Genomic DNA, 23,637 nt, shown 5'->3' on the forward strand with positions numbered 1-23,637 from the left:
AGAGAGAGAAAGAAGCAGGCTCCATGCAGGTAGCCTCACATGGGACTTGATCCCGGGTCTCTAGGATCATGCCCTGGGCTGAAGGTGGTGCTAAACTGCTGAGCCACCTAGGCTGCCCAATTTATACAAAATTTGAGTGGAAAGTTGCCACGGTTATATTTATGTCATTTACCAACAAGCCCCAGTTTATTATAGAAATGTATAGAATTAAACTAGTTATGAAATTTTAAAAGTAAATTATCACTGTGCTGCCCCAGATTTTCAGCTGCTGCCTCTGGATGTCTTTTTCCTCAATGGCTTTCTTGGCCAAAAGTAATGTCACATTTCAGTTCTAGATATAAAGAATTACTAGTACTTTCTCTAAAATTCAAGTCTGTTACAATAAATCAGTCCTTTGACATTTGCCAAATAATCAATGTTCTCAAGTAGTAGCATCATTAATAATCATTCATTTGCCAATAACCATGCTATGATACTTGCACCATGTATGTATATATTTTTATTAAGCTTGATTTTTCTGAGTAGGCGGAAGGCTTGTTCCATTCTTCTCATTTTAAGAGGAGTTTAGGGATTTAAGGCTGCTTAAAGGAATCCATAATGATGTTGGAACACAGAGGATAGGCAGAAAAATTAAAGGGACCAGACTTACAGGGCACAAATTAGAAAAGATTTGTAATGCCTTGCAAGTACACTTATTCAGTCTCTTACTAACTCATTATGTTTTTATTTGATAAACCATATGAAGCATATAAAAGCTGTTGTGGTGTCTGGCTAATTTCCATTTCAGAACTGACAGAAGCAGCTATGAAGTATATACTATAAAGAAACTGGACAAGAGAAATGAGAAATCATTTGAACACCATTAAAATTGTTAAGATTTACTAAAAGAGCTTGTGTAATGTATAAAAAATCAAGCAGATTTCATTCTATTAGCAAAGTCCAAGTCCATCTTGCCCAAAGACAGAGAATTAGAAGACTTAGCATCTGAGTCCGGCTCAACATAACCCCAAAAAGCCCATTTTTGCTTCTTGAATTGGCAGCATAATATTGTACTGTGTGTGATATATGACGTACACAAATGCATTGTATTTTTCATTTAGAAACAACCTAGAATTATGAAAAGGAGGGCATATTATATCACAGCTGTCTATTGAAGTCACAACATTTGAGAACAAGCTTTAAAATGTCGGTAGTAACACTGTATTGAACATGTTTTTTACTAGTCTCTTACTTCCTCCAGACTCTTAAATTCTTGTGAGCAGGAACCTCATCTCAAACTATCTATAATTCCCACAACCAGTTTAGCACCTGATATGGTCTGTGCTCAGAACAGCTCACTAAATGACTATGCAAACCCCCATTTACATTTACATTATACCTTTTCCTTTAAACCTTAAGCTTTCACAGAACATGATTTGAATGGTACCTTGATTCTTTAAGTAGAGAACTGGGAATATCTATAATAGGAGGAGTGCATATGTGTACTTGTCTGAGAGAAAAATCAACACTTCCAATATGGAAAAACTTCTGGAAGCTTCATAAGAGAAAGAAGCTATAGAGTCTGCAGTCCCAGGTTTGGCCACTCTCAGGAGCTCTCCTCAAGCCTTGCGATGGGCTCTTAGGCTAATTTGAGATCAAGCCAGAACTTTGTATTTCATCCCCACGTTGTCTTGTGGAGCAGTAATAGTAATGCACTGAAAATTCTATTGATTCTGTTCACCTAATCGCCCTTTTTTACCCATCTTCTGGGCTTCAAGTAGGTAGGGTTCTTAATCTGTGGTCCATGGACCATGGTCTCCAAAGGGTCTGGAGATGAAGCTCTATTTCAGTATGATTAATTTCCTTTGTGGGACGCCTGGGTGGCTCAGTGGTTGAGCTCAGTGGTTGCCTTTGGCTCCTGCATCTGGCTCCCTGCATGGAGCCTGCTTGTCCTCTGCCTATGTCTCTGCCTCTCTCTCTCTATGTCTCTCATGAATAAATAAATAAAATCTTTAAAAAATTAGTTTCCTTTGTAATCTTATTTTATTTCATACATTGAAAGCAATATTCTGAGACAGAGTCTATAAGCTTCATCAGATGGCCAAGTGGGTCCATAGCACAAAAATGGTTACAAACACCAGGCTGCCTTGGCTGAAAGGTCCTTGTTTATTACTTTTCTCTCCTATTAAGTCATAAAAACAACTTCTCATGCCACATATATTTTATTTGCTTCCCAGAAGATTGACTATCTAAACTTAACTTCCTGATTATTTTCTCGATCTCAGGCATAACAAACATGTCCCAGAAAACACTACTTCTGCTATTATTCAAACAATTGCTAAACTATTACCCCCAATTTACCTAGACTAAAAGTAATTTTGCATTACAGGGACCATTGAAGTTAGAAGCTTTTTAGAATTTTTTAATGTGCATTTTTAAGGTTTTACCTTGTGAAGGGATAAAGATTTGTGTTTCCCCTAATTCCTATGAAGCTCTAACCCTGGGACCCTCCTGATGGGATTCATGTCTTTATAAGAAGTGGAAGACAGAAAGATCTCATTCTCTCCCAGAGTGTGTACCCAGCAAAGGCCATGTGAACATAGCCATCAGCAAACCAGGAAGAGGGCCCTCCCCAGATATCTAATCTGCTGGCACCTTGATGTTGGACTTCCCAGATTCTAGAACTGTGAGAAATACATTGCTGTTGTTTTAGCCACCCAATCCATGCTATTTTGTTAACAGCAGCAGCATAAGCTAAGATGTGCTTCTTCTCATTTATAGGTGTTTATCAACTACATAGGGTTCACCAATACCAATAAGCTTTTATAAAATAGCAACTTCCTAAAGAAAGAATTTTTAAAGAAAGATTTATTTATTTATTCATGAGAGACACAGGAAGAGAGGCAGAGACACAGGCAGAGGGAGAATCAGGCTTCCCATAGGAAGCCTGATATGGGACTCAATCCTGGATCCCATGAGCTGAAGGCAGATGCTCAACTGCTGAGCCACCCAGTTGTCCCAGAAAGAATTTCTAATACTATTTTTTTCAGCATGGTTCAATTAGATGCTTAAACACACAATGAAAGAAAGAAATCCCAGACACGCCATATTTCTTCACAGCTCAACCTTGTTGCCATCACTAGCTAAGAGGCAAGGGAGAAATTTTGTGTGCAAATGGCTTAATATTTTAGTCTCCACAATCAGGCTCCTCTCCTCTAAACATCTCAAAAGCCTGCATCTGGACAAATGGCTAGATGATTTGTAGACAGAGTTGAAGAACATCAATCCACTGTGGGGATGAGTTTACTCATGTCAAGCTCAATGCATTTCACTAGCAGCTTTGTTTATTTGTGTTGAAACCAGAAGAGTTTCAAGATTTCAGATCATGGTGTGACTAGAAGAAATAGAAATTTTATATTGAAACACCATTTCTTCATTGTGACATCTCTCTTTTCCTGTGGAAACAATTGTTCTTCACACCTTTTCTTGACCTTCATTTCTCTGGTAAATGTTTCTCTGAGGAAGCAAAATTCTACATTTCTCACACTAGCTAGGGTGGGATGGGATGCAGAACCAGGAGGAAAGGAAGAATAAGATTTAAATGGCTCTTCTCACTTTCAACTTCAGTATATTCCTGTAAGTTAAGAAGTCTGACATAAGTTGGAGTTGAGTAAATTCCAATGAGTAACAGTCAACATTCATGAGACACAGGGCACTCAAGCAGCCCTTCAAAGGTTTAGCACTTATAGAAATCCAGGCTCCTCCAGAGAGTTCCTGGAATATGCAGTATAACCTACAGATGCACCTTTGACTGATTTCCTTCTCATAGTCTTTCTTTTGCCCCTGAATACCCCCTGTTTGGCTCTGTCCACCTGGTGCCTTTGATTTAAGCCCCTCTTTTATTCAGATCTAACCCTTGAACATTCTCCATAAAAACCAGACTCCTAGGGTGATGAGGACTTAAAAATATTACCTACCTCTCCATGCTAGGTCTGGACTGATGGAAAACAGAAAAGAACACAGCAGTTGGACTTTACATTTGTTGTATTTCCATGTGTATTATCTTATTTGACGGCCACATCCATTCTATGAGCAATGTAGGCCAAGAGTGGTTTCCTAACTTAGAGAAGCAGAAAATCAGTTGTAGGGCAGCATGACTTCTATGATCTGCTGTTTGTAGGTGAAATGACAGTCATCCTCGGGGGTTCTGATACCCTACTGAGTACTCTTCTGGCTCTTCTTGCTCCATTTGAAAGAGACAAGAAAACTAACCCATCAGTGGAGGAGATGTCCCAGCTTTGTTCAGAATCCTTGAGAATGCCCAAGAAAATTATCCTTAGCAATATCTCTTGATGGCTTTTCAAAATGCTTTCTGAATGGCATGGGAAAGTATGGAAACTATGAAATCATAACACCTGCGGTTGCCACTTTGAAATTAAACTTGATGTTGTCTGATAGGGAAACAAAGATTTAGGTTTCTGGACTGATTAGATCTGCTCCACTCTCAGTTATCATCTAATAAATTACCATCTTACTCAGCATAAGCTTAAAAAGGAAATTTCAGTAGCCCAAGACCAGGAAGTGAAAGGACATTGACTCACATAACTAATGAAAACTGCCAAACACTGAATTAACTGCGCACTTATCCTGGATTTTCTCAACACTTACAGCTTTCACAAAAGCTGCAGCTCTGAAGTTGTACAGAATAGGATTCTGATCCGTACATGAACAATAGTGGAGTCAGAAGTATCTAATCTATGATTGCCTTCAGGTTTTCAGAACATCTTTTAGTTTGTCTCAAATCTAGAAAAGTTTTCACCCAGGTGGTCAAAGCACAGCATGTTGTGGCCCAACGTGGTAAGAGGGAGGCTGGGGAAAGGCCAGGAGATGGATGAAGACAATCAGTGGCTGGAAGCCCAGGGAAGACTCCATTCCTGGTCTCAACAGGAAACAAAGCACAACTGATAGTCACAGAGCCAGGCTTTCTCTCCATCAGCATCATGACTTTTCCTATCACTGCCTGCATCTGAAATATCTCCATTCCTCACTACCTGGAAAACAGGCCAATGCTCCTTTTTTTTTTTTTTTTCTTTTCTTAATCAGCTGAGAGCTGTACTTGGAAGCAAAGTTCTAGAAGTAGACTCTGTGGGATTCCACCTATGTCCTGAGAGTGGTTGACAGCAATTTTTTAACCCCTTCATATTTTTTGGCTGAGACAGTCCTCCATGAATAGACTTAATACCTGTTTATTCTACTGCTATTAAAAAAGTCTTCTGAAAGCTGCCAAAGGATGTTTTCACCATGTTCCTAGCAATGAATAGTTCTGCCTTTTCTGACGATATAAGCAAGCCTGTGATTGACTGCCAAACTTAAAATTCTCGGGCTGAATCAAGTACACTAAAGCAGTGTTTCTCAAACTATGGGTCTCAATCCATTAGTGGGTTGTGAAATCAATTTAGTGGGTAGCAAGAAGCATCTTTTAAAATATGAAAGAAAGTTGCCTGGAAGGAGTTCCCTATACTTACTAAGAGTAAGGATTGTTTTGTGGAACTTTTGTTTGAGTTTGCAGACACACACCACTCGTAGGCTCAGTAGTTATATAAAATGTATTTTTTACTGGGGACTGTGGTCATCCGTTTAAAGCCACTGCACAAAGCAATGCCAGAAACTCTGAAAGAAGTGACTTGCTTAAGGAAATAAAGCCCTTCTGATTTCTGACTGTCGTCCAGAGTGCTGGCTAAGAAAAGAGAGGGGAGAGGAGACTCACGAAAAATGGACAGGAGCCCAGTATGGGGTTTCAAGCCAGAGGCTTACTGGCCAAATGGGAGGGTTGGCAAGTGGACAGACAAGGGCTTTATTACTGCTGCTTATTAGCTGCATGAAGACTAGGGAATTTTTAAAGAAATCAAGCACATAGGATTTAAAATGCCAATAAGATCGCTAGGTATGCAACTTCACTTTGAGAGAAGTATTTCATAGACTTAGTGGTTGATGGTTTGCACAAAGTTCTAAATTCTTAGTAAATACAAACAAGAGTTTGTGTGCTTGAGATGTACATTCTATTAGGTAGAAACATAAAACAGTGCCACAATCTGCTCATTTTAACTGCAGTTTTATATAGTTCTGACTTCAAAAAAATTGCATTCTAATTTTTGTTCAGGTAAAACAGCCAGTGTGTCTGTGTACATCCATACATTTCACAATCTTTTTGTGAGGAGGGGGTTAGAGGCTAGGGTGCTAAGGACTAAAATACAACTTTGCCTTTCAGAAATAAAATTTAAAATATCACTTGCTTATTTATTACAATTGCACTTAAAGAAAACCTAATTATCTCCAGGGATTTGTTTCTTGGTTAAAGGATATTAAACGTGGCCTAGGCTAAAACATCTATAAAGACTCTTACTTTTTTTTTTTTTTTTTAATAAAATCCCACTAAAATATTTTTAAATACCTTGAGATTGAAGTCAGTTTCCTTACTTACTGGCATGACTAAAAATTCTCTGTCTTCATATAAACAAAAATTCTGAGTATTGGGATGTTTCCTATCATGCTGACAAATCTATAATCTCCACAACTTTACCTACAGATTTCCCCATCTCCAGCAAAGATCTTTGATGCTTTTCATAAACAACTTCCTTATTTTCAAAGGCAATGCTTAGCTTCTTCCTCCTGATTTTTAACTGTGGCAGATAGTATTTATTTTTCTGGATACTATTTCCTAGCAAAGGAGAAATCAACTAGGTTGTGCTTCCTTTCATTCCCTCAGCTGCCCAGAAACGTGTCTGCAAGGCAATAAAGTTTTCCATAATGTCTGAGCTCAAAAAATATGAGCCAAGATAAACCCCAAAACACTGGCAGAGAGAAAAATAGCTGGTGCTTAGTTACGTTTCTTTTTAGATATGAAGGAAGGGAAATAAATCTTCCAGCAAGTTTGCTTTAATTAAATGCAATGCATATTTCTCTCTTCACGGGCCATGCAGTCTCAGAGAGCTGTGTGTCATGTTCTGGGCCCTTCTGAAATGTCTGAATTGACACCAGAGACATCTTGTAAACAAAATGTTCTTTCAAGTCAGCATCATATCCTAGGCATGTTCACTATAAACTTCAAAAACTATGTTCAACATTTTGAAACAGAATGATTATGGATCAAAGTTCCTCCGGAGATATACTCAAAGGACTTAAGTCATTAAAGGTGTGATTTTCTGACAACTTAATTCAGTTCCTGCCCCAAGAGATATGATGCACAATTAAGTGGTTAGAATACTCTAATTAATAAGAAATTGAAAAGAATCTTTCTGACGAGAGGAGCCTGATTTTTCTAGAATTGTTGATCCTGGGCTGGTGTTTAAATCATTCACAGCAGCTGAACTGCCTACTAATGACTAACCTTGAAACCTTTTACTTGGAGATCCCAAAGCAGTCATCGAGGCTAATATTTTTCTGTGCTCTGCCAGGCATGGAATAAAAGATCCTAAAATGATTTTTGAAATTTTTCTGACTGACCTGACTGTAGGGAAATGGCTTAGTTACCCGAGATGTCCCAGTCCTGTTCCCACAAATTTCCATATCAAAGAGGAGCAGTTAGACCAGATGAGCTTCAATTTGGGCTTAGTCTTGGGGCACCTGGGTGGTTCAGTGGTTGAGTCTCTGCCTTTGGCTCAGGTTGTGATCCTGGGGTCCTGGGATCTAGTCCTGCATTAGGCTCCCCACAGGGAGCCTGCTGCTCCCTCTGCCTGTGTTTCCTCCTCTCTCTCTGTGTCCTTCATGAATAAATAAATAAAATCTTAAAAAAAATAACTGAGCTTAGTCTTAGGACTCCTTACGACTGTGTAAGGATGGGGGTGGAGTGGGGTCTGGTGGGGGGGTGGCACTTGTTCTGGTCACCTGTGATTAGTGACACTTTCCCTCCAGAGAGCCTTCCCAAACTAAGAGAGACCCATAAAATAGGTTCCTGTTTCCCTTTTCCTCCTACAACAGGAGACGAAAAGCCCAGCTGTACCTGAACCCAAAGTTCAAAGAAACACTTAAACTAAATTCCTAAGACACAACAGTCAAAGGATTTTAGAATAAAGACTCTGGGAAAGGGAAGCATTTTGAATCATGGCTCTGCCATTTTCTTTCATTAGCAAATGACACAGGATCCTGCTTAGACCTATCTCAAATATGAGGTACAGGCTTCTTGCTTTCAAAGCTCCATCAGGCACTCCGAATGCACGGGTTATTGTTAGGTATATTTCATGCGAGAGAAAACAGTGGCTCTCTTATACACTGTCAATAAGGTGGTAAATCAGTCCAGCATTTTGGCAAAATCTGTCAAAATTCCAAGAGCATATATCTTTTGATCTTGCAAACTCACTTCTTGGAATTTATCCCACAGACACAATCTTTCATATAGATGTATCCACCGTGGCTTGTGTAAATGCTCATCAGCAAAAGACCCAGTAAGTAAGTTTTGTATAGTAATTATACTACAGACTAGTCTGTGGCTATTAAAAAGAATGAGAGGGAGTACGGGTATACTTACAGTTTTATTTACACAAACAAAATCATCGCATCTATTACTTGTGAAGTATAGTTGTATAGAGAGGTATGGAAAGGTGTCAAAGTTTTGTTATTTAAAGTAAGTCATAGTATGATATATAGAGTACAACATAGCTTGTGCAAAAGATATATTTGGGTGTATGTGTGTGTATAGTAAAAATGCTGTGCATACAAAGTTTTTGATGGTATACAAAAAAATTTTACTAGTGGTGACCTATAAGGAGTAGGGTTCATATCCTCCTGAACTTCTCAATGTCATTAAATTTTTTTTTTACTATAAGCTTGCATTACTTTTAATAAAATACTTTTTAAAAAGCTCCATGGTCACAGTTTCTACAAAAATGATGCTTTTCAGCCCCTAAGGGCCATTAGGGATGTGTGTAACTGTTATATTTTGGGTGGAAGCATGGCTCTGAACAAGATGTAGACCCTGGCTCCCTCTTCTAAGTTTCCCATATATTCACTGCACTAAGTGCACCATTTTGCTCCTTGTCCTTCTCCCCGGCTGGACTGTAAACTGCCCTGCTCAGAGCCAGCAACCATCCCGCTCTCATTAACAAATCCCTGGTTCTCAGCACAGTACCTGCAAATAGAGGGTAGCTAATAAATCTAGTTGTTAAAAAAAAGTCAGTGGCCCCACCTCAACTACAGTTGTAACAGGATCATTAAATGTTAGGTTTAAAAAATCAATAAAGGAAGGAGGGAAATTTGCTTTGAAGCTATTTGCAAAATTAGCTATAAACCAAAAATTCAAATTGCAAGGAATAGACTGGAGGCCTTCAAACTACTCTTTGGAAGACTTTGTCTACTCTTGTTCTCATTTTCACAGTCCCTTCAAAAGCCTTCTCTCGCTCTCGTGATAAAGGACAGCTACTCCTGCAAAATGTGTTTCGCTAAGATTTAAAACTGCTTGCTGGAGTTTCTCCAGAAATTCTGAAAAAAAAAAAAAAAAGGATTTTGGTGAAAATGTTCATTTCATTTGATTAAACTATCCATTTGTGGAATTTGATGGAGAGGGGAACAGGTGGATGGAAGAATCAGGAGTACACGGTAAGTCAACCAAAGACCACAATTGCTTTCTGGAATTGAAAGCTAATAGAATGCTTTGGAACACGGATGTCTGGCTTGGTAGCCCAAACTCTTCCAGAAGTCCTGAGTCTGCTAAAGGGAAGGCTCTCCTTGGCCTTCCTCTGAGAGGCAGTATTTTGTAGTGGTTTTGAAGTCAGGATCTCTGGGTTCAAATGCAACTCCATTATTTTACTAGCTGTGCAACCTCAGGAAGTTTGCTTCACCTCTCTCAACCTGTTTCCTTATCAGTAAAATAGGATAACATAGTTCCATCTCATAGACGGTTTGTGAAGGTTGAGTGAGATAATAGCCATAAGACATTTCATATGGAGTACCATAAGGGTTAACAAATATTACGGCTTTGTGTAAATAATATAGTAAGTACATTCTGGCAAAACAACACAAGAATACCATAAACACAGGATTCTAGCTGCAAATTTGGACCAGTTCCCCTGGCTTCCTGGTCCTTTCACAATCTATGCCAGAGTTCTCAGGCTATGGTAAAACATTCGTATCCCATAAACTACCCTGGGGCATTTCAATGCAAAAATGGAAGTTTTGCCAAAGCTATTTTAAGTTATTTAAAAAATACCAAGTTTTACCAATTTTCTAAGAAAAACATATCATTTGATAGAACTTCTTAGCTGTAAAATTTTCATTTGTTTCTTTCTCATAGTTTTCTATACATGCTACCACTCACAGTCTGTCCCAGAATCAAGTATAAAATATTAGTAATTTCATTCAAAATTAGGTTAGTTACCCTTGAAATATCCCTGTATCAATGTGTTGTGGTGCTCTGAAAGAGGATCATCTTTTCCAGACACTCTGACACCCGAATGGATGGAGAACGTTGAGATGTTGTTAAATCAGCTAAGCTGTTGAGCTTTCCCCAGAGTTTGGAGCCACTCACACCAGTATTATCCAACTACACTGAGAGCCCATGCTTCCGGTCAAATAACACAAATGTTGTGGATATGTGACTCTAAGAGAAGTCCATATCCATGAAAACATCTCCTTCACACTAGCCGTACATTGCTTTCTAATAAGTGACTGGCTCTCAGTAGTCATCCAAAACTTGAAAGGAATCAGGATAGAGATGGTCTCACTTAAAAATCCGAAGATAAATTATTTGCAAATTCAGGAAAAAGATTCTTGCAAATTCAAGAAAATCCTTATTAGTCTTCTGAAAAACCATATTAAAAAAATGCCCCTATACCTATGATAGTAACTCAAATTTCTCACATAATCTATTTTAAATGTTGCCCCAGGTCTGAAAACTTACCATGGTGGTTCTTGGAAATCCAATTTAAATGTATAAAGAAAGCTGATATTCTTTATAGGAAGGCATACATGGACACATTATTATATTATTGGAACCAGCTCAAGATACAAGAATGAAGTTTGAACATACGTAAATATAAGCAACATTTTGAAAAACCAAATCATTTATGTCAGTACATGATGTGTGACAGCTCTAACCACAATTATGTATACTTAGAAGATGCAAACATGGATTTTTCAGAGGTAGTATTTTATGGCACAACAATGTATAATTATACAAAAGCAGGCAGTTAAATAGCTACAAGTCTGTGCATGGAAGTTATTGATTAGCATGCAACTTCCTGACCCGATATTAAATTGAGTGATTTAGATGATGCTTTTTAAGATTACATAGCATAGTGTTTCATGTATAAAGATAAGTTTTGTTCAGAAGTTTTTCATTTAAGATAATTACTATATTTGAACTTTTTACTTACAAAATTTTATTTCAGTAAGTTTGCTTAATATAACAGCACAGAATGGTCACTTTGTACTTCTGAATTCAACTGGAATTGGCTAGCCTTCCTCATTTTGACTCACACAGACAAATTAGAGGGCAAAAGTAAGCAAATCTTATAGCATGGAGCACTGGAAAGCCAACTGGGGTTCCTGAAGTTTGGGTCCCAGGCCTAGGCCTACTGTGTGTCAGTGGCTAGTCTCTAGCCTTCTCCAGCTGTCACGCTTCCCATCTGTAAAAGAATGAGATTTATCCAATGATGTCTAATAAGACTTATTGTGATAATGGCAATGCTCTTTATCTGCATTGTCCAAAGTGGTAGCCATTAGCCATGTGTGGCTCTTGAGCCCTTGAAACATGGCTAGTGTGACTGAGGAAATGAATATTTAACTTTGTTTAATTTTATCAGTTTGCATTTAAATTAAATAGCCACTGGTGGCTGGTGGTTGCAGTACTGGATAGTACAGATTGGTGATTCCTTCTTATCTAAATGCTATATACTCCTCCGACCCCAACTTATCACTTAGTTTTCTCTTTGTACTTTCACCTCTACAACTCCATTTTCTTTTCTTTTTTTAAAGATTTTATTTATTCATGAGAGACATACAGAGACAGACAGACAGACAGACAGAGACAAAGGCAGAGGGAGAAGCAGGCTCCATGCAGGGAGCCGAAGTGGGACTCGAGCCTGGGTCTCCAGGATCAGGCCCTGGGCTGAAGGTGGCGCTAAACCACTGAGCCACCCGGGCTGCCCAACAACTCCATTTTCTTTTTTGTTTCAATTAGAATTAAAGGTTAGATATGCCTCCATTGCCGTTCCAGCTGAGAGTCAAGAGCTTAGAATTAACCTGTAGCTTTAACCCACTACTTGAAATGGAGAAAAGGACTAGGTATTAAGAGCCTCTTTGATCTTCCATTAGGGTCCAGTTGGAGAGTCAGCAGTTATTTGGATGGAATGAGAGCTGACATTTATCGAGTCAAAAGGCAGCATTGATGTGGCTTCCTATTTTAGGATAATGTCAGCTTCAATTAGAAGCTTCACTGTCCAAAGCTTCTGCTAATAAATATGGCCAAACTGTCAGGATGGGCAATTCATTTGCCAAACATCTCAACTGTAATTAGGTGGTGTGATTCCTACCACGTGCCAAGGCCTCGGACTAAGTTCTGAGACTGGGAATTTGAGTAAGTTTCTCTCCTCCTTTAAGAAGAGCCCAGATCTAAAAGAGGAGCCTGGCCAGTAGATAAATATTTATAACACACCATGACACATCCCATAATCAATATGTGAACGGTGGGTTGTAAGAATACAAAGAAGGAGCAAATCTTCATCCTCAATTCCTGGCAAGCTAGGGAAGGTTTCAGAAATGAGTCATCATAGGGTGAACAGGAGTATATTAAGGTATCAAGGATGGAGAAGGGCATTTCTGACAGAGGAGCATGGTTCCTTCAGGGATGTCCATTGAATAGGGCTGTCTGGAAGATTTATGCTTAAGTTTATGAGAACCAAGTAAGACATTACATCTGATTTTGCTGCCTCTCACTAAAGAGTCTTTAAGCTAAACTATTTCTCCAATAGGTAAAATGATTCAAACTTTGGGCTCTGAATGTTTGCTTATTTCAAGGACAACTTCCACTTCTTTGATAAATGACGAGAGCCCTACAATTTCCAATCCCAATTAGCTCCACCTCTTGGACATAGTAAAGGAAATTCTAAGGCATATCTGAGAGAAGTCTTTTGTTTTTTAGATTTATTTATTTATTTATTTATTTATTTATTTATTTATTTATTATATGAATAGGGAGAGGGGCATAGGGAGAGAGAAAATATCAAGCAGATTTCACACTCAGCATGGAGCCCAATGCAGGTCTCACAACTCTGATATTATGACCCGAGCTGAAACCAAGAGTCAGATGCTAAACCGAATGAGCCACCCAAGTGCCTTGAGAAAAAGTCTTTTGAAGGTACTGAGTGCAAGGTAGGATCCATGAAAGGAGGCAAAGAATTATGAATTTCTGTAAACATGGAGTATAGTTTTCTTGGGAACATTGAATTCCCAAACAAAATAGCAGCCCTTTTCATCACCAGAGTGATGAATTTTGGAATACAAGCCTTGGGAAAGTCCAATGTAAATCTCTGTGAAATCTCATAGTCTCCAAGAAGTGTTTGTTAACTGCATTTTCTTTTCCTACAGTGAAGTCACTGGGCCAGATGAGATATAAAATGCTGGAAGCTGCATCTTGGTGAGCTGCAGAAAGTAATTTCTGCATTCTTAAGATTGCCCATTGAATGGCTACACTTAGTTGTCTGTACAGTTACCCCACCCTTGCCTGCCATTTAGAAATTTACAGGCTAAAAGAAGGATGATGACTCAGACAGGATATTAAGGCCCTATAAACAAACACATACTCATCAGAGAAACATACAATAAATGTTTTCCTTATGTGAAAGCCACATGCCAGGGAAAATATGGTGGATGGAGTGCTGGTAGATTTGGTGTTCACCAATTAGATGATGCTGAGATTCTCGCCATGTTTTCACTGCTGTTCATAAACACCTATAAAAGCTTTCCAAGCTCCTTCCCTCTGTTTTAGATAGTTGTTTGCAAATGCTGTAATTGAAATCATCAGGGGGAGCTTTTGAAAATTTGGATGCCCTGAAAAAAAAAATCTAGATGCCCAAGTCACTTTCCACACAAAGTAGGAGCTCTAGGGGTGGAATTCAGCCCTCAATATTTTTTAAACTCCTTGAGTGATTCCAAAATGCAGCAAAGTTTAGGAACCTCTGCATTAGGTCTGAGAGCAGTTTAATATAATAGTCCTAATTTTGGAGTTAAAAAATATAGATTCCTGTGCCCCACCCCAGACCCAGTGAATTATCTCTAGAGGTGGGAAGATCTTGATGTTTACTTTTCTTTTTTAGGATTTATTTATTTTAGTGAAGGAGAGAGAGAGAGAAAGAGCATGTGTGCAAGGGCGAGGGGTAGAGAGAGAGAATCTCCAGCAGACTCCCCACTGAGTACAGAGCCCATCATAGAGCTTGATCCCATCACCTTGAGATCATGACCTGAGCTGAAACCAAGAGCTGGATGCTTAACCAAATGAGCTACTCAGGTGCCCCTTGATGTTTACTTAAACAAAACAAAACAAAAAACTCCAAAGCCAGCCTGATGCCCACCCTTAGTTGAAAACCATGTTACAAAGCATGATTTTGAGTTCTCCTCTGATTTGTATATGAAACGTGAAAAAGATTAAAATAGAATGAGGTCCATTCAAAACTATATAGATGATACTTTCTGGAAACATCTCTTTGCTTATTTCTTTTTTTGGTTTCCACTTATTAAAGTGTAACACACTTATAGACATGTGCAGGGACTGTGAATATTTGAACTATGTAACCAGCACCCAGATAAAAAACCTGAAGGGTACCAGTCATCCTGGAGCCTTCCCTTGCAGGCATGCCCCAGGCCCTGTGGGAACCACAGACCTAATTTTTAGTTATCACTTCTTACTAAAAAGTTTTATTTGTTCCCATGGTCACATTGCAGTACAGTTGGCCTATTTAGATGCAAAAATTACTGAGAGATAATTAATGGGCCAATAGAGAATTTTGAAGTCAAATGGCCTAATCCATCTTTTATTGCTCTTGCTGTGGTCATTTAAAACAAGGAAGAACACCAGAAAGAAATATTTCCCCAGACTTTCATATGTTGTTAGTTATTGGGTGCAATTTTCCGACACTCTGTCATCCTAAGCCTTGTGACAACTCTGCAAAAGTAAGAATTATTGTCATCTCTACTTAACAAATGAATAAACAGAGGCTTAGAGAGGAAGTAACTTGCCAGATTTGGCTTTAGGTCCGTTTTACACAGAAAGCCTTTCCCCGGTGCTGCCCGCTGTCTCTCACACTTGTAACTAATTGAGAGTTTAATCTCCTATAAATACCAGCATGAAAAAAGGTCTCCAGGCATTCATGCTATGAAATTGTGATTACAGATTGTAACTTGTTGGGCTGTTTCTTTAAAAATCCACTCCAAAAATACTTTATGAACTGTAATTCTCAAATCACGTAGATGAGTTAGTTTATAGCTAATGTAGTGGGTTTTTTTCCTGATTAGGAAAGTAATTCATATTTGCTGTAGAATGATAAAAATATAGAAGAAGAAACTACGAATCATGCATTATACCCAAATGTTCTCTAAAAATAAGAAGGGCTTTCAAGAGCATGGGCAGGGTAGGTCTCTGGGAAGAGTTACTTGATCTTTGGAAGCTTTTTAGGAGATATGATGTGAATAACTTATTTTTGAATATTTCTAAGTATTCTGAAGTTAATACAGACCTGTCACTCTATACCACACAGTATGCAAACAACTTGAAATGATCACTAAACTATCTGATCTCAGGTTTTTACAGATTACCATGTGTAACTGCAGTTCCCCACAATTTAAAAAATAGTTCCTATGAACACACACCTTTCCTCCTTTTTTCCACTTGTTAATAGTATTGGCTAAAATTATGGTATTTAGAAATTTATCATCAGTATATCTGAATTCTTAATAGAGATTCCAGGAAGCCTTGAGTTTTCTGGGCAAGTGTGCTTTTTTTTTTTTTTTTTTTTTTTTTTTTTAAAGCAAACATACCAGAGTTTATACCTTTGAATGCATGTGGGTTTTTTTCTGGAGGAAAAGCTGTGTACCATTTCCAATGTGTTCCCATTGCCCAAAATATTTTGAGGGAATTACAGAAAGCAGGGGCAAGGCATCTTTGAATGGCATATCCCCACACTGCCTCCCAGTTCCTGGACTAAAAGGTGCAGAAACTTTCTCACTTACTCAGCAATGACTCTGTCAAAAGCCACTGATTACATCTCTGCGTCTGTCCAGTCAAATTACAAAACAATATACTCACTGTGCCTCAGGGAGAGCAGAACTCAAACACTGATTCTCCTGGACTTTGGCATCTACTCACAGGATCAAGGAGCTTGAGAGGTGAGCAAGGACGGCCTCCTACCTGAGGCTGACAGTTGGAGATCCAGGGGGCTTGTGACATGTGACTTCGCTCAGTTATACCAAGAATTAGGGAATCAACAAGTTTATACAGGATCCCAGGCATTGTGACTCAAAAGAAATAAATCTTTCCACCTAAAACCTCAAACTTCTAGCATGATCTATCAATCACTCTGCCCATAATAAAAGCTGATACTTATCCTTCAATACATTTCTCAAATCTCCTATATATACATACCCATGGTATAGGTATACCACAATGTTTTTCAATCATTCCCTGATTGCTGGGCATTCATTTTATTTCCAGATTCTTCTTTCCTTCACCACAACAATGATGTAATAACATTCTCGCGTACAAAATCTTGCATACTGATGCTTTTATTTTTATGGGCTAGTTTCCCAGAAGCTGAGTCATGTAATATATGATGTGTCTATGTATGTGTGTGTGTTTGCATTAAGAGTTTGCTAGAATGTTTTTCAAAAATTCACAAGACCACAGCAATGTACAGAGATCTACCTCACCCCACCTCCATCTCTCCATCTACCACAGTAGTGGATATTGGTGCTCTTTTAAAATTTTTACCAATTCGGTGGAGGGCTAGTATCTTATTATAGTGGATGAATGGTAGCCTCCTCCCCAAAAGATATGTCCATGTCCTAATTCCCAGAATCTCTAAATATGACCTCCTTGGAAAAAGGATCTTTGCCGATATAACTAAGGATATCTAAAAGAAATCATTGTGGATTATCTGGGGGCCCCTAAATTAATTAAATATCTTTATAAGAGAACACAGGAGAGAGAAACAGGGAGAAGACAGCCATGTGGAGAAGGACGTGGAGACTGGAGTGATGGAGCCACCAGCCAATGAATACCTATAGCAGCCAGACACTGGAAGACCAAAGGATATATTTTCCCCTAAAGGCTTTGGGGGGGACTGTGGCCCTGACCTTGACTTTGGAATTCTCACCCTCAGAGCTGTGAGAATAAATTTCTATTGCTTTAAGCCACCAAGTATATAGTAATTAATTGTGGCACCTTTAGGGAACAAATATACTGATTGTTACCATAAACTTGTGTTTTTCTGAAAACTACTGATGTTGAACATCTTTTCATGTGGTTTTATCGGCCATTTGGATTTATTTGCTTTCATGTAAATTATTCAGATTTCCCCCCATTTTTCCAGGTTTTTTTTCCTATTAATTCTTATAACCACTGTAAAAATGCAGATGTGAATATGTTGTCTGCCACATGTTGTAAGACATCTAGCATATGTCCTTTGAGTTTGTTTATGATATGTTTGGTCATGCAATTAAAAAAATTACATGGTACAGCATGCTCATCTTTTCCTTTATCCTTTATGAGTTAGTTCCTGTTGATTATGACTATTTCCCTGACATCTGAGTTACAAAAATATTCTCCTAAATCTCCTTTAAAATGTTGTGGGAGGCACAAAGAAGGTCCCCAAAGATATCCATGCTCTCAACCCTGGAACCTATGAAGATACTACCTTCCATGGCAGAAGGGACTACAGATGTGGTAAGGGGGCAGACTTGAGATGGGGTGATTATCCTAGATTATCCAGAGCGGCCCAATCTAGTCACACAAGTCCTTAATGGGAGATTATCCAGATGTGGTCAGAGGGAGAGGTTACTACAGAAGTATGGCTAAAGAGGTGCAACATTGCTGGCTCTGAAGATCGAGGAAGGAGCCACAAGCCCAGGAATGTGGACAATCCTTAGGAATAGCAAAGAAATGGATTTTGCCTCAGCTCCTCAGAAAGGAATGTGGCCCTGCTGACACCTTAGCCCTATGAGACCTATGTCAGACTTGTTACCTACAGAATTTAGATAATAAATTTGCCTTCCTTAAGGCACTAGGTTAGAGATGATTTGTTATAGTAGCACTAGACCACTAATACATTTTAATTGCTCCATTAAAAAAGTGTACCTTTATCTATCTATATTTACTCTTAAGGAGTAAATAGGGGTACAGCTTTAGTTCTAGATGGACTTTCCAATCAGTATTGATCAGTTTGCTTACTCCTTTGCCGATATCATGTTGTTTTGATATGGTCGCTTCACTTGATCGTAGCCAAAAGGCCAAGAAGCATTTGATAGGATGCTTCAATATGTTCAAATATCTAGTAGGCAAGGTAACCTACTTTCTTTTGTTTTGTTTTTAAAATAGTTTGTTGGGTTTTCACAGATAATGCTTTATATTTTTCAAATTATCATTTCTGTTAAAGTTTATTCCTAAGTATTTTAGAATTTGCACTGTTTTGGTAACAATTCCATCTCCATCTGCAACTGATTACTCATAAATAAAGCACACCATGTACAATTCTGTCTCAAAGCCTAGAACTTGCTGTTCCCTCTCACTAGAAGGGGTTTTTTCCAATTATCTGCATGGCAGGTTTCCTCATGGACTTTAAGCCTCTGCTCAGATGTTCACATTTTTAACAATGAGGTCTTCCCTCAACACCCCATAGGAAAACAGTATACTACTGCCTGCTGCCCACCTACCTACTAAGCATTTGCTATACTTCTTTGGTTTTCTTTTTTTCTCCATAGCACTTGTAACCATCTGACTTATTATTAAGTCACTTGTGGCTTATTTTTCATTTCCTCCAACTGAAATGTCAGCCCCATGAGGAAAAGTGTTTTGTCCCTTTTGTTCACTACTATTATCTCCAGGCCTTAGAGGGGTACTTGATGTTCATTCAGTTGGGGTTCAATAAATATCTGTTGAATGACTAAAAAGAAGACCTATTGATTTTTCTACATTTATTTTTTAATCTAGCCACCTTGCCAAATATCATTACCAATTGTGGCAGCAATTTTTTACTGGGGTCTTTTGATTTTTGTAGATATGCCATCACTTCATCAACAAAAAATGATATTAGTTTTCTGGTTGCATGAATTATGTTAAATATTTATTCAATATAGATTTACTGGAACCTCTGAAGCTATGATGTATAATATTGGTGGAACCAGGGATTCCTATCTGTAGAAGATTGCAAAGATGATCTCAGTTATCCCTGTATCCATGCCCTCTTTGCCATGAGACTTTGTAGTGCCCTCACACCCTGAGTCTAGACTGAGCCACATGAGTGCTTAGTCAGTAGGATGTTAGCAAATATGATGCCGGCAGAGCCTTGAAAAATGCTCTGATGCTGGGCTTCCACTTATTCCTACTTCTCTGTCACCACCATGAGAGCATGCCTGGGCTAGCCTGTTGGAAGGTGAGAACATATTGTATAGGGTAAAATTTTCCTAATTGTTCTGGCAGAGGCCATCTTAAATTAGTCCACAGCCAGCCAGCCCCAGACACGTGAGCAAGCCCCATCACGATCCCATGGCTGCCTAGATGACCTGTAGCTAACCAAAGACATGCACAAAAGCCCAGCCAGATACCCTGATCCTTATTGACTGTGAGTTACTTATATGTATATTATCATATGTCCCTGGAGTTTGGTAGTTGTTGACCACTGAACCACCCAGGCATCCCCAAATAATGTTCTGAGGCATTATTGTGACAATAAATCATTGATATGTTTTCTTATGCCTACATTTAAAATAAAGAGCCTTAGAGTTTCACCATTTAGCATTCTGTTATTTGTTAGTTTTTGGCAGATAGTCTTTATCATATTTAAGTAAAACAGAAAAAGAAAGCAATTAAGGTCATCATATTTAAGTAAAAGAGAAATAGAAAGTAAGGTTTTTAAAATTAAAAATGGCTGAATTTTACAAATGCTTTTCCTGCATAAATTTTTATAATCTTTTTTATTGATGAGATAAATTATTTTCAGAGCTCTCCTGATTTTTAACCATGTTTATGCTCTAGGAACAAGTCTTTCTTGGTCATAATGTGTTATTCTATTGGGGTCCTTCTGGATTATTTTATTTGGAAGTTTGTATCTATATATATAAGTGAAATTGGTCTATAGGTTTTTGGTTTATATTTTGTTCTCCAGGTTTTCAAATAAGGTCACATTGACTTTAGGAAATGATTTGGAATTTTCAGAATTGATCAATGAGCCCAAAGACAAGAAAGGACATTAAGATTTGAAACACATAAGCCACACAATCTAACATTTCTCCTCAGACCTTGCATAACAATGGAACATTAATAAAATAAATAAATTACAAGGCTGAAGAGAAAAATTTAACTTACTTTACAAAGTAGGTACTTTATAATAGAGCATAATTTTAGATCATAAGCAAATAAAGTTGATATTAAATAAAAAGGCAATAGCTAGTCAATATATACTACTTGAAATATAAAAAAAAACTTCCTTCAAAATAACACTAGGATTTTTTTAAAAAGATTTTATTTATTTATTCGTGAGAGACACAGAGAGAGGCAGAGACATAGGCAGAGGGAGAAGCAGGCTCCCTGCAGGGAGCCCGACGTGGGACTCTATCCCAGGACCCCGGGATCACAACCTGAACCCAAGGCAGACACTCAACCACTGAGCCATTCAGGCATCCCCAAAATAACTCTAGGATTAATGAGAAAGGCAAAATTTTAGTCATAAACTACCTAGAACCAATGAAAGGGAGAATATTTACTTTCTACCAAAACATACAGAATATAGCTAAAGGTATATTCAGAGGAAAATATATAGTTTATAGTTTTGACAGCTTTATTATTGAGACTTGTAAAACAAATGAACACAGTGCTGATACTAAGAAATTCCATGAACTCCAAAAGGATAAACCTTGAGTAAAGTATGAGGAAGGAATTAGTAAAGATAGATACTAAAATGAATGAAGTGGAAAACAAAAATGGTAGAAAGAACAAATAAATTCAAAAGCTATTTCTTTTGTAAAATATAAAAACCACTGTATGAGTATGATTAGGGAAAGAAGAGAGGAAAATATTAGGATTGCAAAGATGAAACACATACAAACATTAATTATAAAAAAGTACTATGTTAAATCCTATTGCAATAGATACGAAATTCTAGAGAGAATGGATTATTTCTTAACAAAGTAAGAATTAGCTAACCCAAAAAAACATAGAAGAATTTAATAAAAAGAGATTGAAGTGGTGATTAAAATTCTATCATTTAAAAGGGTGTACTGGGGGTAGGAGGAGTACCAGGATGAAGCAATTTCACAGCTGGGCCCCAACTAACTCTTAAGAACAGATAATTCCAATGCTACTTAAATTATTTTGGACCATTTACTCAAAGGATACAAAAGTATGAATTGGGAGGGATACTTTGTACCCTGATGTTTATAGCAGCATTATCAACAATAGCCAAATTATGGAAAGACCCTAAATGTCCATCTACTGATGAATGGACAAAGTGGTATATATATATATGCATAATGGAATATTACTCAGCCATAAAAAAGAACAAAATCTTGCCATTTGCAACCACATGGATAGAACTAGAGAGTATAATGCTAAGCAAAATAAATCAGAGAAAGACAAATACTATATGATTTCACTCATATGTGGAATTTAAGAAACAAAACAAATGAACATGGGAGAAAAACAGAGACAAACCAAGAAGTAGACTCTTAACTAAAGAGAACAAACTGATGGTTAACAGACAGGAGGGGGGTGAGGGGATTGGGTAAAACAGATGATAGGGATCAAGGAGCAAATTTGTTGTGATGAGCTCCAGGTCTTGTATGGAAGTGTCGAATCACTCTAATATACACCTGAAACTAATATTACACTGAATATTGACTGATTGAAATGTAAATAAAAACCTGGGGAAAAAACTATTCTGGACCACTGAAAAAGATGAAAAGATCCCAAATTCATTTCAAACTATATATAGATCAGTGATTCTCAGAGTGGTTTCCTGGACCAGCAGCATCAGCATCATTTGGAGACTTGTTAGAAGTACAAATTATCTGGCCCCACTGAGACCTACTGGATCAGAAGCTCTGGGAGTGAGGGACCAGGAATCCAAGGCTCTTCTGTGAGGCAAGTGCATGCTAAAATTTAAAAACACTGCTGTCATTGTAGCCGGCATATACTTTTCATACCAAAAGTTGTAAGTTGTTTTGTATTCAGGAATATGTCTCCTAAATTTACCTACTTTCTTTTCTTTTTCTCAACATCATAATCTATCTTCCACCATGTTATATTGAATTTGCTCAATTTTATCCTCTCATATTATATATATATATGTATATGTATATATATACACATATATTTGCAAAACAAGTCTCTTCCATGTATAGATACATACAGGCATTTACTCCTATGACTGATTACCTGGAAAATCATTCCTATGGATTGCAAAGGATGTGGAGGTAAGAATTACCAGCTGGAGTGTGGGCTGTATATGGCAGTATTGAGTGGGAATGTGTATGTAGGGTCAATACACTGGTGTTGGGGTTTCTGCTGGCAATAGATGTTGCATGTGTGGGATGAGGTCAAGGGTAATGGTAGTACAGATATCGATATTAGTATCTGTTTATAGGTGGTAACTGATCCCAAGCTAAGTTCAACAGGAACATTTTGCGTGTTGCATTCTAATTATCAAATGAAAAGAAGTACCTTTTCCTTGTAAGCACCAACTAATGACAAAAGGTTTGAAGCTTTTTGATATGCTTTAATCATGAGATAAAGAGGTATGTGATATGCACACCACAAATGCCAAGTCTTTCATATTCATTATATTATTTCCTCTATATCCCTGTGACAAGTATTCATTGTGAGCTCCATTGTTTAAGTGAGGAAAGAAAGGATCAGAAAAGTTTAGGAACTAGCCCAAGGGCACCTAATTCTATGCCAGATTCAAAATCAGGTTTGTTTTGCTCTAATCCAGCTTTGGCTCCTTCTACTAAATCTTTCAGAACTTTTTTCTCAGACCGAGTTGGTGCCCAAGAAATCTGAGTCTATCTGCATGAGGGACTAACTCCTTCAGTCTTTTCCAGCAGATAACATACTTCCTCCCCTTTTCATTTCGATGTGCTTCAAAGTTAAAGACCTTCCATGATGTTTTTATTGCCTTGGCCCCTGAGACTAACAAATGGTTACACATGCTATATAAAAGAAACCATTTTAATATTAATAGCCCAGTCATTTGGGGATTAAAGGTTTGGGGTTTGCTTTGGCATGCAAAAGGAATATTAGTTACCTGTAATTCTGGTTTTGGGGAGGCTCATAGCTGTAATAGATAACAGCTCCCTGAATCTAAATTTCCTGGCACATGACAGGCCTGGATGGAAAGCTCATATTTCCCTGCCTCTGACCACCCACGGGGAGAAGGCATGAATCTTGTTAACAGTGTGGTCTCT

General features: G+C 38.0%; 1 protein-coding gene across 18 annotated transcripts in view; it reads right to left on the reverse strand.

Annotated features, from left to right (window-relative positions):
- THRB (thyroid hormone receptor beta) overlaps window positions 1–23,637 on the reverse strand; it is a 371,044-nt gene that overhangs the window by 160,078 nt on the left and 187,329 nt on the right. The window lies entirely within an intron of this gene.

The sequence above is a fragment of the Canis aureus genome, chromosome 22, assembly GCF_053574225.1.
Source record: "Canis aureus isolate CA01 chromosome 22, VMU_Caureus_v.1.0, whole genome shotgun sequence".
Taxonomy (NCBI): Eukaryota; Metazoa; Chordata; class Mammalia; order Carnivora; family Canidae; genus Canis; species Canis aureus.